The 19,024-nt window shown below is 33.4% G+C and overlaps 1 protein-coding gene and 1 non-coding gene across 4 annotated transcripts in view; both read left to right on the forward strand.

Moving 5' to 3' along the window:
* Positions 1 to 19,024, forward strand: part of LOC138703834 (C-type lectin mannose-binding isoform-like) — a 653,858-nt gene that overhangs the window by 387,607 nt on the left and 247,227 nt on the right. The gene's annotated exons all lie outside the window — the stretch shown is intronic.
* Positions 8,426 to 8,499, forward strand: TRNAT-AGU (transfer RNA threonine (anticodon AGU)). The gene has a single exon. It is a non-coding gene; the product is annotated as a tRNA-Thr (tRNA).

The following is a 19,024-nucleotide window of genomic DNA, read 5'->3' on the forward strand; positions in this document are numbered from 1 at the left end:
TTGATTCTCTAGACGAGTCAAAAATATTATTCCACACCACTGGACGGTATTGAGTGTGAAGCTGTAAATTCCATTTGGTTTCCATTTCTGCTTTCAAAACAAAAGAATACTCCTCCGATGTAAATACACGCATAACGTAGCAATCCTGTTTTAGTTGCTATAGTTACGACAGTACGAGACGAATATTGGCACGGTTGCTTTCCTGCTAACAAAAGTGGGAAATACGACAGTACATGCACAAAGAAAGATACGAGTATCAACTGTAATTAATAATGATATTCAAAATATAACAGATGTAGGCCTTCATTACAAAATAGGCTATAATTGAGATCCCAATATCGATTCCCTCTTGGGCTGATTACCGGGTTGGGTTTTTCCGAGGTGTTGTATGTATGTATGTATGTATGTATGTATGTATGTATGTATGTATGTATGTATGTATGTATGTATGTATGTATGTATGTATGTATGTATGTATTTATTCACACTGTAATGGGTATATACCCGGTGGCAGTGGTAACTAATTACACTAAATAATGACAATAATAAACTTATTAATTAAAATACAGTTAATAATAATACCAATAATTAATACAAATAATTAATACAAACAATAATAATAATAATAATAATAATAATAATAATAATAATAATAATAGGGAATATCGTAAATTAAATGAAGCACGATCACTTAAAATAACTTTAAAATAAATCTAATTTGTATCTTAACCCTAAGTTCGAACTAAAACCACGAGTATGATATGTTCATATCTGCACAAGTACCTTTCAACATTACACTCATTTCGCTGTCAACACACTCACTGCACTGGAACTACGACACATTTCACTGATTCTATCCTGATTTCACTAACACTTAAAAAACATTTCACTGTTCAAATACTTTGCACTGCCACTATAAACTATAAAGCTTCCCTGACAGGAACACGTTTCACTGACACAACACACTTCACTGACACAACATAATTCTTCACTGATACAACACTTCAATAACAAAATATCATTTACAACCTTTACATACTGTGTATAATTACCGTCTATTAGTAAAGTCCTTAAGCCTATTTTTAAATACATTTTTGGTTGTTGGTAAAGCCTTTAGTAAGTCTGCAGGTAAAGCATTCCAGTCCCTGATAGTACGATTGAGAAAAGAAAACTTTCCAGTGTCCGTCCTCTGTCTTCTTTCCCTCAATTTATATGAGTGGTCGTTCCTTGAAGAGTAATTTGGCGGCTGCAACCTATTTTTTATTTCTCTCCAGGCAGGCTCACCTCTGTATGTTTTGAACAGTGCACATAATCGAATTCGCGTTCTCCTCTCCTTGAGTGTGTCCCATTTTAATGGTGAATTTTTCCGACAACACTTGAGAGCCCGTTTTTGAATCTTTTCCAGTGTCTTAATATGTTCTAATCTGTAAGGATCCCAACATGCAGCACCATATTTCATTACTGGACGTACTAGTAATCTATATGCAATCTCCAACCGTAAGGCAAATGTCAGGTAATCTATGGCGAATCCTCGGTCTCATCTCGCCAAATATCATTTCGCTATCACCAATTTCATCGACGCTAAATAACCTCGTAATTGATACAGCGTCGTTAAATAACAAAGTTTAAAAAAAGGATCATTAGAGATTTATGATATGAATTTCATTATAATCTATGTTTAGATGAAGACTAGTTTGCTATTTTTGTCTGAGATGTGTTTTATGGAAATATTTTTTATTATTTATGTGAATTTTTGTTCATTTAATAAATTTATAATGAAGCAAACTTGAATTCAATACAGCAAAGAATAGTTAAAATAAAACAAAGTGCCATGTCTTGGTTCTTTGTGGGTAGTATTATGTTCCAAATTCCGTAACTTTACATAAAATTATTTGGCTTGTATACAATTAAATTAACCATTACATTTTTACCACGTCATACTACTTTTGACCAATAAAATGGTACAGCGCGACGTGTTTCAAGCAATCATGACTGCTTATGCTACAATTTTTACCACCTCCCTAGTATTTGTTTCTTTGCCAATATTTTACTTTCAATTATGGTACCTTTTAAAATGATTCAAATTTGTTTCATTAGTCTTAATTAAAATTTCTCTGTCATTTATCTTGTTTATATTATTTAGGTTATGTTACAGCTTCTGCTGTATAAGATTATGGATAGTTACGTATCAGAGATTGTTTAACATATATTGATAAGTTGAAATGGAATGCAACTTTTAAATAAAAATGAAACTGAATCAACAAAGCCTTGACTCCTTAGAGTTCAGTGAAGATTTTATAGTTGGCACAACTGGTAACAAGGGAACAGCTCATCATAACACAGTACTGCCATCTAGCGGAATATTTGTAATGATGAGATGGTACAATAATATATTTTCAAGACAGTTAAGTATTTTAGTAAGTCAATTGATATTTTATTGTACTACAGTCATTTCTTCTAATAGTGTAATAGTCGATTAAATCCCACTCAAGTTTTGATTTTATCAACAGTAATATCACTAGAGGTTTCGATTTATCTAGAGAAAATCAAAACTCGACTGGTATTTAATTGACTATTACACGATTAGAAGAAAGTATATAAAGATTAGAAGTAACGAATTACTCTAATACAATAAAATATTACCTTACGAAAATACTGAACTATCTTCAAATGTATTATTGTATCATTGTATTCCGCTAGATAGCAATAGTGTGTTATGATAGCTGTTTTCTTGTTATCAGTTGTGCCAATTATAGAATCTTCATGGAACTCTGTGGACGGTTACTGGTCAAGAAGGCTTTGTTGATTCAGTTTCATTTTTATTAAAACAGTTGCATTCTACTTCAATCATCCGGATCCCAGTTATCAACGTCACTTGACAGATGATTTTCAATAAATCTTAGTATTAAACAATCTCTGATACGTGACTATCCATAAGATCATATAGCAGAAGCTATAACATACATAATCTAAATAATATAAACAAGTGTTATAAAAGTTTTAATTAGGGATGATGAAATAAACAAAAAACGTTTTAATTAAGGATGATGAAATAAAAAATAAACATGGATAATTTTAAAAGGAACGGTTATTGAAAGTACAATTTTCAAATTTGAATGTTTTAGTGGTTGGTGGTTCAGTTGATGTTATATTAGACGTGTGCGTAAAAGTGGAACTCGTTTATGTACATGGTGTATCCCTCAACTTATTCAGGATTTCCGAATGGTGCTCTTCATTTATTTGTAAATAGGGTTTCAGGGAAGATGCATAGCTATGACCAGTGATCTTTATTAATTCTTGTTCTTGAATGCCAATGCCAATGAAAGTGCTGTGCATCGACTGGAGTGGTTTGTAATTTTCTGTTTTTTTTTTTTTGTTGTTGTTTTTTTTTTACGTCCAGACCAGTGCAGTTTGAAATGTTGGCAAACAAAGAAACAAATGCTAAGGTAGTGATAAAAATAAACAAATGCTAGGGACGCGATAAAATTATGCGATAAGCAGCCATGATTGGTTGAAAGACGTCCTTTCGTACCGTTTTATTGGTGAAAAGTAGTATGACGTAGTAAAAGTGTAATAGTCCAGATAAATCAAAACCTCTAATGAGATTACTGTATCGTCTCTTCAGTTTTAATAATAGTAATAATAATAATAATAATAATAATAATAATAATAATAATAATAATAATAATAATAGGCCTAATTCGACCTATGCATGACAGCCTATAAAGGGACAAAACCTTCCAGCTAACTTCTGGCCTCGTGCCCACATGCTTAAGCAAAAGTGAACAATCATTCAACTAATAGGAGACAACGTGTGGTTAACACCATGATCCCCCCTACAACTTTACAGCTGGTTCGCGGAACCGTATTTCGTTACCTTCAAATTCATCGTGATGCTAGGTGACCGACATTACATGTCTAAATTTCCTCTTCCATGAAGACTCTAACCATTATTCACTTCAAGACGCTAGTCCAATGCATGACGCTTAGACCACGTTGCTACGGCGCGGGACACACCACATTTTTGACCCCACTAAATATATAAAACATTTGATGGATTCCTGTCAAATGGCAATAGATTAAAAACAAATAACGTTTGAATTCCTATGCATAACAATTGTTAAAATTTTAAGTAACAAGATCAGATAATTTTATAGGCAAAAACCTGAACTGTTTTTATTCCCTTTCAGTTGAACTCGTCTTTGGTCTCCCTTTTCTATACCCAAACATCATATCGATCAAAAGTTAGCGTTCGCTTTCGTAGAATTGTAAGGGAGATGAAAGTAAGTATTTGAAAAGGAAGGGAAGGTCTGTTAGGGGGAAAGAAAATTAGGAGGGAAGAATGTTTGGATGGAAAGGGAAATAACAAACAGAAAGGAAAGAATGTAAGAATATAAATATAGCGGGGGGGGGGGGACGTGAGCGAAGTTTAGGTAGGGACGCTCGAGAAGTGGAGGATTTAAGGAAGTGAAAGAAAAAAAAAAAGCAATTGGAGGGAAAGTCTGTGAGGGTGAAGTGAAGGATTGAAAGAACTGTTGTAAAGGGCTGGAAGGAGATCAGAAGACGATGAGGAAGAACTGAGAAGGAATATGAGCAATTCAGACACAATAACTATGTTCTAACGCAGCGTTTCTCAAACTACCACCTGTGGTCCTCGAGGTCTGCCCTTGTGGTCCTTCAAAAAAGACAGAAGAAAAATTAAAATTCAAACTAATTGCGTATTACACTATAGCTGAAAATCTCAGAGTTTGGAAATGACACATGGCAATCGTCTTTCACTTTTTCTCCCAGTACTGACATTTTATGAAATTTATTACCCTATCCGTCTACCGACTTCCCACTCTACTCTCAGCAACAAAAGAGGGATTTAAAGCACTATGAACGTGGTGTTTCTCGCCATCTTTTCCCTCCACATCAGCTGATGACATGTGACTAAGTACATTGGCATATCTTTCAGATATATTCTCAAAATTAAACGAACTAAATCTCTCTCTAGAAGGCAATTCTTTGACTGTTCTCAATGCGTATGAGAAAATAAACTTGGTTTGTGGGTCAGTTTCCGTAAAACAGATGATTTTTTCACTATTTCCAACCGTAGAGTCTTTTTGGTCGAAAATGATTTCGTTACTGGAAAAGAATTATGCAGTGACATATGTTCGCATCTCGAAACTACGACGTCACAATTTCAAACTTATTTACCAAGTAAATATGACGAATTTTCATGTGTTCGTGATCCATTTCATTGCGATATTGGAAATAACAAGCTTTCATTGAGTGGAAAAGGGCAGTTAATTGAACTCTCGAATGACACCGGACTTAAAATGAAATTCCAAGCGGAAGGTATGGTTAATTTGTGGACCTCATCACAAGTGAAAAGAGAAAATAGTGAACTGTACAATGGTGCTGTAGAGATTATAATTCAGTTTGTTTCTACGTATGTGTGAGAAAGAGTTTTCCTCACTAACTCTAATAAAAACAAAGTACCGAAATCGACTCGATGTATGTGACGATCTCCGACTTAAGCTTACCAGCATACATCCAAATATAGAACAACTGTGCAAGAATCGGCAGGCTTATCCATCTCATTACTGTGAGTACCAACATTTATTTATTTTGTTTACTTAATAAGTTAAAGATTTTATCCAATCTCTAATAGCCTTGATTTATTAAAAAACGAAAATTATTTTTTTTTTCTATTAATATTAACTTAATTAGTTAATACTAATATAAAATTATATGAATCAAATTAATTTTAATTAATTAATTCTGTTTTAAAATATAGGTACACTGGTATTAAAATATGCTACAAAAATGATAAATTTGCTTACGAAGGGAACAAGAGTAAGGTGGTCCGCGGAACTGTTCTGACTTAAAAAGGTGGTCCCCACTTCAAAAAAGTTTGAGAAGCGCTGTTCTAACGGATGTAATTATGCGTTGCATCCATTTGTAATTCTGAACTTGGGGCTCATTTGTATATCTGTATTTATTTGATACATATACAGTACATGTTAGTTAATTTGTCTTCTAAACGACTGACTTAAGCTGTTACTCAAGATTTAGAGACGTGTGTTAGAAGGATTCTAAAATATAGCATACCTCACTGCAGTGAAATGCAAAAAGCATTCTTGCCAGAGTCCGGAATTCGCGTTCGAGCGGTCCGTAACATTCAACGAACCGTAAGGAATTCCAGTAATGTTGTTGTGTAAAAACTTTTGACAAAATACGTGTGAAAATGATATTGAACAATAAGCAAGGTCATTAATACGACAGATTAAAAGCTCACGAACGAAATTTATAGTTACAAGTGAATGCCTTGCGTGTAGGAAATGTAGAGCGAAGTCTGTGAATGTGCATAATGTGGGGCAGAACAGGAAGTCTTCTACAACCCAATTCAGTTGGAAACGATTATCCTGTAATTCCTGATCTCTTGATACGGTCGGACGTCGATTCGAATCCCGCTTTAGCTGAGAACTGCTTCAGAATTCTTCTAGGTTTACCCAAACTGTCAGATAATCAATCTTCAGTCCCAACTATCCAAAAAACTACCTCACAATTCCATTTCCACGGACGATAGGTAACCTCACAGTTTATGTATGTATTTATTAACACTACAATTGGATATACACCCGGTGGCAGTGATATATAATATACAATAATTACAATTACAATAATACAATAAGTACAGCAATAATAAAAAAATGAAATAAAATAAAATAAATGTAAATTTATTTCTAACTATAAATAAGTAGATGCAATAAACCTAGGACTATAAATAAAACTATTCTATAATACAATAAGAAAAAGTAAATCTAACTTATAAGTACTTCTATTTCACCCAACTATTACCAATTTAAGTAATTACATATCATCTTAATTTATTTACATATCAACTAAATTACATATCATCTTAATTAATTACATATCAACTTAATTATATATCAGCTCAATTAATTACATGACACAACTTAAATAATTACACTGCACCTCCAATTACGTTTTCAGTTGATATATCGTCGTTAAATAATCTATTAAAGCTTGTGCTGGCTTATAAGCCTGAGGCCCGAGTTCAAATCTCGGTTGATCCTGAATTTATACCATGTTGGGCAAGTTCGTGGTAACAGGCAACACAGAAGTAGCCACCGACGTAGCTCAGACCGTTAAAACACTTGCCTGCCGATCCGCAGTTGCGCGGGTTCGATTCCCGCTTAGGCTGATTACCTAGTTGTGTTTTTCCGAAGTTCTCTCCAATCGTAAGGCAAATGTCAGGTAATATGTGATCAATCCTCAGCCTTATCTCATCAAATATCATTTCGCTATCACTTGAATAAGATATAGGGTCCACGGATCATCAATTAGGGATCATTAGTCTATCATATACTCCTAGTTAAATAATTCTTTAAATATTTTTTATTTTCGGTTTAACAAATGTTTGAATACATTACCCGGTTGCCAAAACATCACAAAATACTAAAATGATTATATATAAACTTAAAAACTAAGAGAAAGTAAAGTAAAGACCACACTAGTTTTGATGATGGCTGACACGAAACTCGAAACTAGTCACGTAATGTACCATTTAGTTTTTCATATTAACACTAGAAAACCGCATTAGCTATATTCTTAAAAGAAATGAACATCATTGAATTATGGTCTGACCCAATATTAAAACCAGTAAGATATTTCACAAATATTAAGACTTCTTAATAAGTTTCCTTAATTTTTCTCGGCCATTCTAGGCATCTTCTTCTAGCATTTTCTTTATTATGCTCTCTTGTTATTTTTGGTGGTCCATGTTCTTTTCTTCTCTGCTGATACTCATTCATATATTATTTTAGAGGATTCTTTTGAGATGTCCTTATCATTCTAAATGTTGTATTCTTGGCGAGATTCGAAGTCACGACCTAAAGCCTTGGCTTTTTCAAAGCGGCAAAGCTGCAATATAATCCATACAATTTCATTATAACACCTGAATCTCTCTCTGTCTCTCTCTATTGTTACAGACTACAAATAATGGTACAAATGATTTATTTATGGATGCTTGGTTTGTTATTTAAATATAATCTATTGACATCTCTCCGGGATATTCAATTCCGCTCCGTAGAGTAGGCTAGGACGTTCTTAGGCGATGAAATTCTGGGCACGACGCCAGACTTCAACGTAGGACATTAAATATTTCGCAGATAAGCAATCATGCATCAGACAGAATTCAAACCCAAGACCGGGGTCCCTCTGCAATTGTAAGTGCCTAACTCAACCATTGTATTCATTTCAGACTATCGTTCCGTTGAAAAAACTTCAAGAATAAATTATATTACTACCGTAACTCTCATTCAATGAAAATATTCCTTGGGGGGGGGGGGAAAAAAAAGATAAGATTATTCTGACTGTACTTAGTGATGTCGTAGAAATAGTTTGTCTCACATCTGGCGCCGTGGCTTAGTTGGTTAAAGCGCCTGTCTAGTAAACAGGAGATCGAGGGTTCGAATCCCTCCGGTGCCTCGTTCTCTAGGAGCAAAATTTTTTCTTCGTTTTGTTATACGCTTTAATTTGTAAACATTTCGTAAAACATCTCAATATAATTACCAGCCAGTTAGTGTTTGAGTACATAATTATCATGGCCCACTAAATACGTGCTACGATCGCAAAATAGGTATTGTAGACATTGCATTCATGCTGATATGTCTAGTTCATTTCTGCTAAATCAACCGCAACTGAAACAAATGAACTGCTCATTAATTGAGGATTGTATTGTTGACAAATATTTTTTGTAAAAAAAAAAAAAAGACATGAAAGTCAGACAGTCTACGAAACTTCATTTGCACATATATATGTTAATTTTACGCAAAAACTTATACAATTTTGTATTTTAATTATGACAGAACTAGTGGCTTGTGCAGAAAATGCTGCAAACTAAGTTCATTAGAAGTTCAAATAAAAATTTTTCAGATTTATTTTCAATGGAAAATGCCAGACATTTTGAAAGTTATTTGCTTCCATAATAATGAAACATACTCCCTCTGAATGGCTTTTCTTGAACCTATGTATCCTATGTATCTTGAGTTTCAATGCGAAAACGCAAGTAACAATGTCAGGGCGATCAGTGGGTTTTTCATGTGGGAGTAAAGCAATAGCTATTTCAGGTCATTGTGGATTGCAAAATTCAGGTTTGCTATGCTTTGGAAAAATAGACATAGCGTCTTGGTATAGCTGCTGCATGTAGAGCTTGAAATGTAGAGGGTAAAATTGTTTTATCCTGCTAAGAGATCTTGCTGAAATGATCGAGAGACTACATAATTTTGTAGTCCTCTTATTTTATCAGTAAGTAATACCTTTTGGTCTTTCCTTAGGAACTGTAATTTTTGCGCTCTCTCGAGCCAATACTGAAGAGAATGACGCATATAAATATCTACACCACACCGCCATTAAGTATATGAAAAAGACCCAACCTCACTTGATTAATAAAAATAAAAATATTTTATTTGTAATAAGAATATTATTATCTTACGTAAGTTTTGTAATTATATACTATATAGCCGCCACTCAGTAAATTATAGAAATGAAGAGCTAATTTCATATATTCTCTATTCTATGACCCCAAAACTTTTCACTTTCATATCATCAATATAGCATTAATATGTATAATATTAATGAAAAGTAGTCACATCATGGCATTAACTATAATAATATTTCATTTCTAATGGTAATAATGTCATCAAACCACCTCAAGTTTTGTAGATTTTAATATCCAATACACAGCTGTACTCAGAAAATTACACACCGCAGAATCAGACCTGTAAATTATTATTAGTAAGTCTTGAAGTTTTTAATAACCAATTGAATTTGAGCTCTAAATATGTCAGCAATCCTGCAGGTCATGGCCTTCGTGTAATATCCTATTGTATATTGTAGGCTAGTGTGTGTTTGTTTTATACTGATATCCAATTAGTTCTCAAAACTGACGAAAGATGGATTTTGGAAAATAGGAAAATTATGTAGGAAAACTAACGCTTCACTGAAAGTTACTATTTTTCTGAAAAACTTCGGGTTGCAAGCTTCAAAATGAGGGGTCATTTATTAAAATCCGTTTAGTTGTTTTCCCATAACTTCCATTACCAGTTCAAATTATATATATATATTTATATATATATATAAAATATTTAACTTAGAATTTAAATTTAATTTATGTTAAGAAAGGAAAAAAAAATAATAATGCATCTAATTTAATATGTATCTTACATGAAGTAATACATTTCGTTGTACTGCATGATGAACTGTTGCAAACAGAATACACTATTTTCCTGTTGTTTCAGTTATTGATCTAAACCCTTGATATCGCCTGACGAGCACTTTTCACTTTGACATTTATACCCAGGATTAATCGGTATCTATTATAGCTTTTCCACGGACTGTAAATTCATTAATGTGCTTCAAATACAGCCTAAAAATGGAATCCATTGCAATGCTTTGTTTCTGCGTTCATAATGGACATTTGTTTAACATAGAATCGGCGTGAAGTAGGACACGTAAATTTGTAAAGTAATTTTCTGCATTCACTTCTGGTAAAATTCTGTTTACTGAGAAATTGTATCTAAACTCTTAGTCGTAAAAATTAGCTAAAATCTTAATAGAGATTTGAAATGTTCATGTGTACTTACGTATTTCACTCACAATATGTATAGATCCAGTTCTTGTAGTCTCTGCGGTAAAACAGTTCCCTACCGGCAAGCTTTCAGTTGGATATATCTTTTTTCATGTATTAATAATTGTAATGTTAAGCTGTGTTGTCAGATTTTCGTTATAAAGGTTTACTCTGGTTACAATTAATTTATACCTATATTATTACATTGATTTATATCATTATCACCATCCACAGTGAATAAATGTTAAGCTATAGTATGATATTTAATTAAAATTGAATTATTATAATTACCAGAATTGGCGGTTTCGGAACCCAAACAAAGTTATGTGAACATAGGGTTATGCTTACTGGTCTACGTCATCCAGTACCTGTTTACACACAACATAAAACGGCATTATACTACATGTTGCTGATGAAACATTAAAAGGTTAAGTGTTATTATTATTATTATTATTATTATTGCTGTTATTATTATTATTATTATTATTATTATTACTATTATTATTATTATTATTATTATTATTATTATTATTATTATTATTATTATTATCTCTGTACATCGAACCTTTTTCAGCAGATATACGAATAATGCGGTTAGATCTTCAATTTAAACTCACAGATTTACAATGTGATGTTAAATGAAAGCTAGATGTAAGGACTTGACAAATGTTGAACTTTTCAAATCTTTGGCAAAAAATAAATATCCGAAGCTTCATTCTTTCGCTTGCTTTGTTGAAGCCATGTTCGCTACAACTTACGTTTGTGAAAAATTATTTTCAACAATGAAAATAGTAAAAACCAAATTTAGATCACAACTGACAGACAAATACCTTCGTGATGAACTACGACTGGCAGTAAGTGACATAATTCCTGATTTTGAAACTTTGTCGCAGAGACATTCTGAAGACAGTTAATTTTAGGTTGTGATATTGCTCATTAATTGTTCATTCCTTTCTTCGTTACACGTACTAAACATTAGTTTGTAGCCTTGTACTGTACAAAATTATATTTAAGTGCTTGACGTAAGGAAAATGAAAATCCGTTAATAAGTCAGACAGTTGCTTCACTTCCCCTTCGGGTGTCTGCCTCCCTTCATAGGTACTATGCACGTTGCAGGCTACAGAGTGGCTCGGCGCACGATCACATTTTCGCCACGGCTGATATAGACTAAAGCTTTTTATGTATTATTTAATTTGCAACTAGGTTTGTTTGTATAGCTTTTACATGTACTGAATTATTGGCGTTTAAGGATCAGCGTGAATAACATGTTGTGTCTATGGCAGCCTTGAAGATGAAAGTTATTTATTCAACATTAATGAAACTAACCTGTTGAGCGGCCCAAGCGGGTTCGAACTCACGTCCGAGTGATCCTCGGATAAGGAGACCACCTCCTTAACCTTCAGCTATTCCGGTGGCTTAAAGTCATACAGCACTGTGTGAAAATCCCAAAAATCTTGTACGTTTATGTTTTAAAGGACACATAGAAGACACATACGGCAAACCGACGCTGTAAAACACCTCGACATTTCCCCCGTTAAAGTAAGTACAGTGCATATCCCATTCAGTTCTTCAGTAAAAAATCTTGGCATTCACATGGATAATAATCTCAACTGGGACATGCAAATCACAGAAACCTGCAGAAAAGTATATTCTATTATCCATGTGCTAAAAAGGATAAATGTTCATCTCCCCTCTTGCTTAAAAAAGTCCCTTGTGCAGACACTTGCATTTCCCTATTTCGACTATGCGGACATTTTACTGACTGACCTCTCCAGCGACAACAAAACGAATCTTCAACGTGCTCATAATTTGTGTGTACGTTTTGTAAGCAATGTTCGTAAATATGATCATATTACCCCATCCCTGGAAGCAATAGGTTGGCTTAAACTAGATAAGAAAAGAAATTTACATTCACTTCTCTTTCTCTTCGAAATCTTGAACTCTTCTATTCCTTCGTACCTGTCGTCTCGCTTCACTTACCTTTCTTCCCACCATAATCTGAACACACGCTCTCGTCATGAAACAATACTAACAATACCATCCCATCGCACCTCCTCATACTCATCTTCTTTCACAATAGCCCTGCCAAGACTCTGGAATTCGCTACCTGCTAGCATCAGGGACTGTCGAAATCAAATTGAATTCAAACGAAAACTTACTAGGCACTTGGTCAGTAATTGATTACTTGTAAATAGTTTCTTTAATCTATCACAAAATATTTCAATATTCAGTAATTTCATCACTATAAAATTTGTTATTCTAGATTTAATTTGTAATTCAGTAAATATAAAATATTCGTTGTTTCTCGATGATAAATTATCTAGCTTTAATTATTCAGGTAATCTTTTCGTACTTTGATTTTATTCTAATTGTAAATTTAATACTAATTGTAATGTTATTTGTAATTGTAATTGTAAATCTAATACTAATTGTAATTTTATTGTTGATATTGTAGTTGGAATCTCCTGGTAGAGGGGCAGAGAAGGCCTGACGGCCTTATCTCTACCAGGTTAAATAAATAAATACTAATACTAGAAGAAAACGTAACGTATTAGTGTAAATAAATTGTAATTTGTAAAAACAAAATTGTAAATTAGTTATTTCAGCTAAAGTTGTGTGCCTGTCATTGAAGCTACAGCACCAAAGCTTCAAGGGTGAGACATCTCTGCCTCCAAGTTCGACTCGTATTTCTGTTCTCAGTAAAAATACTTTCCTAACAGCAACAACGAGTTCAACTACTGCATCGCCATTGACAGCCTGCCAAATGGTCTTGTCCCATTACTATCTTTGTATGCCTTTCCTCCATGGACACCGGCCACCATAAGCCGAAATTCTCCAGTCATTGACACCGTAGCCACAGAGTAAATATCGATAACTATGTGGGCGCTTCGAGACAGATACAATTCGCAAATAAAACTGAGTAGCACGCATAAAAATCTGCATGTCGTCCTGAACAGCGCTCCTAGCTAAGGCGGGCCATAAATCAGGAAACGAAGTGGAAACAGGCTGGCATGAGATACTTTGACACAAATTTATTTCACTCCGTTCATTCTCCGCTCATATTACTTCAAAAGAGCATACGGTAATTAAGATTTCCTTAAACAAGTCAACTGATTATCCAATAAATTTTATTTATTCCGATGTTACTGTTTTGCAAATTCAACAGGTATAGGGTAAACATTGGTAATTTCGTGGCCGTGGTTATTTCGTGATACTTTTTCTTTGCTCTTTCGTGAACTAACCAATGGTGTTACGAGATTAAAATTTCCGCCAAGGGATTGCATATGTTGTCCAGTTTCCAGAAACTATTGTAACTATTGTAGTAGCTTCAGTGAGCTTTTATGTTTGGAGAGAGCAAGCTTGCGTCGACTTCTCAGGCATACAAATTTTGTGGATGTTTGTAATTACATTACAGGCTTATTACTAAAGGTAAGCATATGATATTTGGTACAAAGATTTATTGTATCTTCATGAAATTTTAGGAAATGTTTTTGGAATTTTAGATACATCTGTAGTCGCCATATAGGCTGAGCTTTACTAATAGAAATATTAGCTTTTTGAAGCGAAATTTTGTTGAGCATTAAGCGTTATATTTTATGCTATTTTAAAAATTGTATTACAATACGAAATTTAGAAATCTGAAGATAAGATGTGATAACAAAAAAGAAAAGGGGGACGCAATGGGTTCAGTGTAGCTTCTGTTTGATTTGTTATCATGCTAAGTGCCAATGATAAGTGCCAGATGACTTACTTGCAAGAATTGTAACAGAAGATGAAACGTGGCTCCACCATTTTGGACCGGAGACAGAGGCAGACAATGGAGTGGCATCATGCAAATTCACCAAAGAAATAGAAATTCAAAGTACACCTTCGGCAGGAAACGTTATGGCAACTGTGTTTTTCGATTCAGAAGGACTCTTGCTTGTGGACATCATGCACAAGGAACCACCATTAATTCTGACGCGTATGTTGCAACTCTGAAGAAACTTCAAGCTCGACTGAGTCGTGTTCGACGACATCGGGAGAAGCAGGATGTTCTGCTATTGCACGACAACGCACAGCCATATGTCAGTCACAAGACCACAGACCAGATCAGAAAATTCGGATAGACAACACTGAAACATCCGCCTTACAGTCCTGAACTGGAACGGTGCGATTACCATCTGTTTGATAAACTGATGGATCCCTTCGCGGAACTAGGTTAGAAGATGACTCCCTTGTGCACGCTGCTAAAGAGTGGCTCAGACGTGTTGGTCCAGACTTTTACCGTGCTGGTCTACAGGCCCTCGTTCCTAGGTTACGTAGGGCAGTTGAAAGGGACGGGGATTATGTGGAAAAGTGACATTTTGTTCCTAAAGGATGTATCTACATTCTTTGAAAATAGCAAAGCTGTAGGATAAGAATATAATTTTTAAACAAATGTTATTCATTACTTTTGGAGTTACCCTAGTAATATAGGCTATAGTAAAGTCCGTAATAAAACTGTTCACCGAAATGAGAATTTCATTTGATTTTAATGAATGTTTCCACAATTCTTCTACCTCTCACGAAATTATCAATGTAATATCACGAAATTACCAAGGTTATCACGAAATAACCAACCTTTTAGCTTAAGTTGTAAAAGTGGTTTTTGGTACTTGTTCAAGAACGTGTCCAATCTTTTATGTCTCCAGATTTGTACAGCAAATTATCGTATTTTAGATCAAAAAATTGGAATTAGGATATATTTACACATTTGCATTTTAAATTAATTTTCATGAAATTATCACGAAATTACCTATGTTTACCCTATATTATATATAAATATATTATTAAAATATTGTCATAAAAATCTCTAAAATATAAAGAACAACATGTTTATCCTTCCAGAAGAAATCTGACATATCCCTTAGTTGAACCTAAATGTTACACAACCACTGGAATAAATCACAGCCAGAGTTACGGGCCAAGGTTGTAAAACTCTATTTTTAAAATAAATCTTGACTTAAGTTATTTTGAGTTTAATAAATTTAAGAAAAAATTAAGCAAATTATTTAGTATTCATGTCCCTTTTTTTTTTTTTTTTTTTTTTTTTTTTTTTTTTTTTTTTTTTTTTTTTTGCACTTCTGTTACGAGGAAGACTTTCTCTTACCAGCTCCTTCCATAATTCGTTAATTTTTCCAAAATATTGCAGTCCTATTTACAGAAATATAGGTATGAAAATAAACGTGAAGGTTCACTTCATAATGTAAAAAACAAAAACATGATAAACAATAATTTGTTTCCACATCTTGAATGAACTTCTGCTTTTACTGGGAGCAAATGTTTGTAGAGTTTGTAAAAGTGTTGGAAATCGTGCTAAGAGCTGTCGGATGGATGTTGCATTGCAATGCGTGTACGTAACTGCAAGTGACAGATGCCTGCACCATCTGTTAAGAACAAATTAGAACTGACTTCCCTCGCCATACAAGGAGATCGTCTTCACGCAACATTCTCTTGTTAGTAGCTCTTTCCGAACAATTGGCAATGTGGCTGAAGTTCACACGCGATTTATTGAACAGACTATCCCAGTTGCAGTGATTGTTGCAGCTAATCTGAAAGTAATCATGAAAGAGAAATACATCTCAGAAGTTGTTTATAAATTCAGTATGTATGTAGTACTAATATATCCTTTAATTACTTACTTACTGGCTTTTAAGGAACCCGGAGGTTCATTGCCGCCCTCACATAAGCCCGCTATCGGTCCCTATCCTGAGCAAGATTAATCCAGTCTCTACCATCATATTCCATCTCCCTCAAATCCATTTTAATATTATCTTCCCATCTACGTCTCGGCCTCCCCAAAGGTCTTATTCCCTCCGGCCTTCCAACTAACACTCTATATGCATTTCTGGATTCGCCCATACGTGCTACATGCCCTGCCCATCTCAAACGTCTGGATTTTATGTTCCTAATTATGTCAGGTGAAGAATACAATGCGTGCAGTTCTGTGTTGTGTAACTTTCTCCATTCTCCTGTAACTTCATCCCTCTTAGCTCTAAATATTTTCCTAAACACCTTATTCTCAAACACCCTTAATCTATGTTCCTCTCTCAAAGTGAGAGTCCAAGTTTCACAACCATAAAGAACAACCGGTAATATAACTGTTTTATAAATTCTAACTTTCAGATTTTTTGACAGCAGACTGGATGATAAAAGCTTCTCAACCGAATAATAACACGCATTTCCCATATTTATTCTGTGTTTAATTTCCTCCCGAGTATCATTTATATCTGATAGTGTTGCTCCAAGATATTTGAACTTCTCCACCTCTTCAAAAGATATATTTCCAATTTTTATATTTCCATTTCACAATATTTTCGTCACGAGACATAATCATATACTTTGTCTTTTCGGGATTTACTTCCAAACCTATCTCTTTACTTGCTTCCAGTAAAATTCCCGCGTTTTCCCTAATCGTTTGTGGATTTTCTCCTAACATATTCACGTTATCCACATAGACAAGCAGCTGATGTAACCCGTTCAATTCCAAACCAATTGAACTTTATGTCTTTTTAATGTTATTCATTTTTCCTTTCTTCTAAACTCATAAATTTCCCCGAATTTCAGGCAAAATTGTTAATATTTCTCTTTTCATATTATTTTAAAATTCCGAAAAAAGAAATGGAAATTTCCCAGGCCTACCATCACTGTTGCTGCTCTCAACCAATAGCAAAACGATAAGTTATCAGCGTATTTATTTTTATTGCCTCTAATTTTTACTTGGTTATTTAGCGACGCTGTATCAACTAGTGGAGTGTTTAGCGTGGTAGCGAGATGAGGCCGAGGATTTATTTATTTATTTATTTATTTATCTATGTATTTATTTACTTATTTATCCATTTATTTATTTATTTACTTATTTATCTATTTCTTTATTTACTTATTTATCTATTTTTTATTTGTTTACTTATTTATCTATTTATTTATTTACTTAATTATTTATTTATTTACTTAATTATTTATTTATTTACTTATTTATCTATTTATTTATTTATTTATTTACTTATTTATCTATTTATTTATTTACTTATTCATCTATTTATTTATTTATTTATTTATTTATCTATTTATTTATTTATCTATTTATTTATTTATTTTCTTATTTATCTATTTATTTATTTATTTATCTATTTATTTACTTATCTATTTATTTATTTACTTATTTATCTATTTATTTATTTATTTACTTACTTATTTATCTATTTATTTATTTATCTATTTATTTATTTACTTATTTATCTATTTACTTATTTACCTATTTATCTATTTACTTATTTACCTATTTATCTATTTACTTATTTACCCATTTATCTATTTACTTATTTACCTATTTATCTATATACTTATTTACCTATTTATCTATTTATTTATTTACTGATTTATCTATTTATATATTTATTTACTTATTTACTTATTTGTCTATTTATTTATTTATCTATTTATTTATTCACTTATTTATCTGTTTATCTATTTATTTATTTATTTATTTACTTATTTATCTATTTATCTATTATTTAATTATTTATTTAGTTATTTATTTATATATTTATCTATTTACCTCTTTATTTATTTATTTATGTCTATAACAGGGCAGAGCCCCAATTACAATAGACAGTACAGATTTGTTAAAAAAACACAGAATTGCATATAACATGAAAAAAAGAGATAAAACAGAAACAAATGCAAGATACAAGTATAATTACAAATTAAAAATTAAAAATTAAAAATTGAAAATGAAAAAAAAATAGATACTACCTAAATAAAAGACACAGATATAGATATAAATGAAAAATATCAAATAAAAATAAATTAAAAAGAGTTTGCCGTAGATTACCTGACGTTCGTCTTAAGGTTGGGTAGAACCTCAGAGAAAACCCAACCAATGAATTAGCCCATGTGGGAATCGAACCCATTCCCGAGCGCAACTCCCGATCAGCAGGCAGATGCGCTACCGCCTGAGCTATAACGGTGGCGTATTTGCTCTAATCATTCGCTGAAGAAGTTCCAGTAATCGCCATCATGATGGACGGCTGATGTTACTCGGTTGGCTGCAGTGAACCGTGGCAAGGAACAACACGAAAAGCGTAGCAACATCTTGAACACTGTTGTTGTAGCGCCCAGCAATTAGCGCTCTTCCTAATTAATTGCCGTGTATAATCGACTTGGATAGTTCCGCGCCGTCGAATCCATGCTGATGCAACACGCCGAGCTTACTTGACATCGATTGTGTGAAGAGACTGATGGGTGAACAGGCAACTGGGATCTGCAACTTGCAGGTTATGTCAGCCGTCAGCAGCTTCGTTTGTCTCAACACTGTCTAGCTTGTGGATTTAAGTTCATATCAACTCTGACGGCGGCTGTACA

This window comes from Periplaneta americana, chromosome 7 (genome assembly GCF_040183065.1).
Source record: "Periplaneta americana isolate PAMFEO1 chromosome 7, P.americana_PAMFEO1_priV1, whole genome shotgun sequence".
In the NCBI taxonomy this organism is placed as follows: Eukaryota; Metazoa; Arthropoda; class Insecta; order Blattodea; family Blattidae; genus Periplaneta; species Periplaneta americana.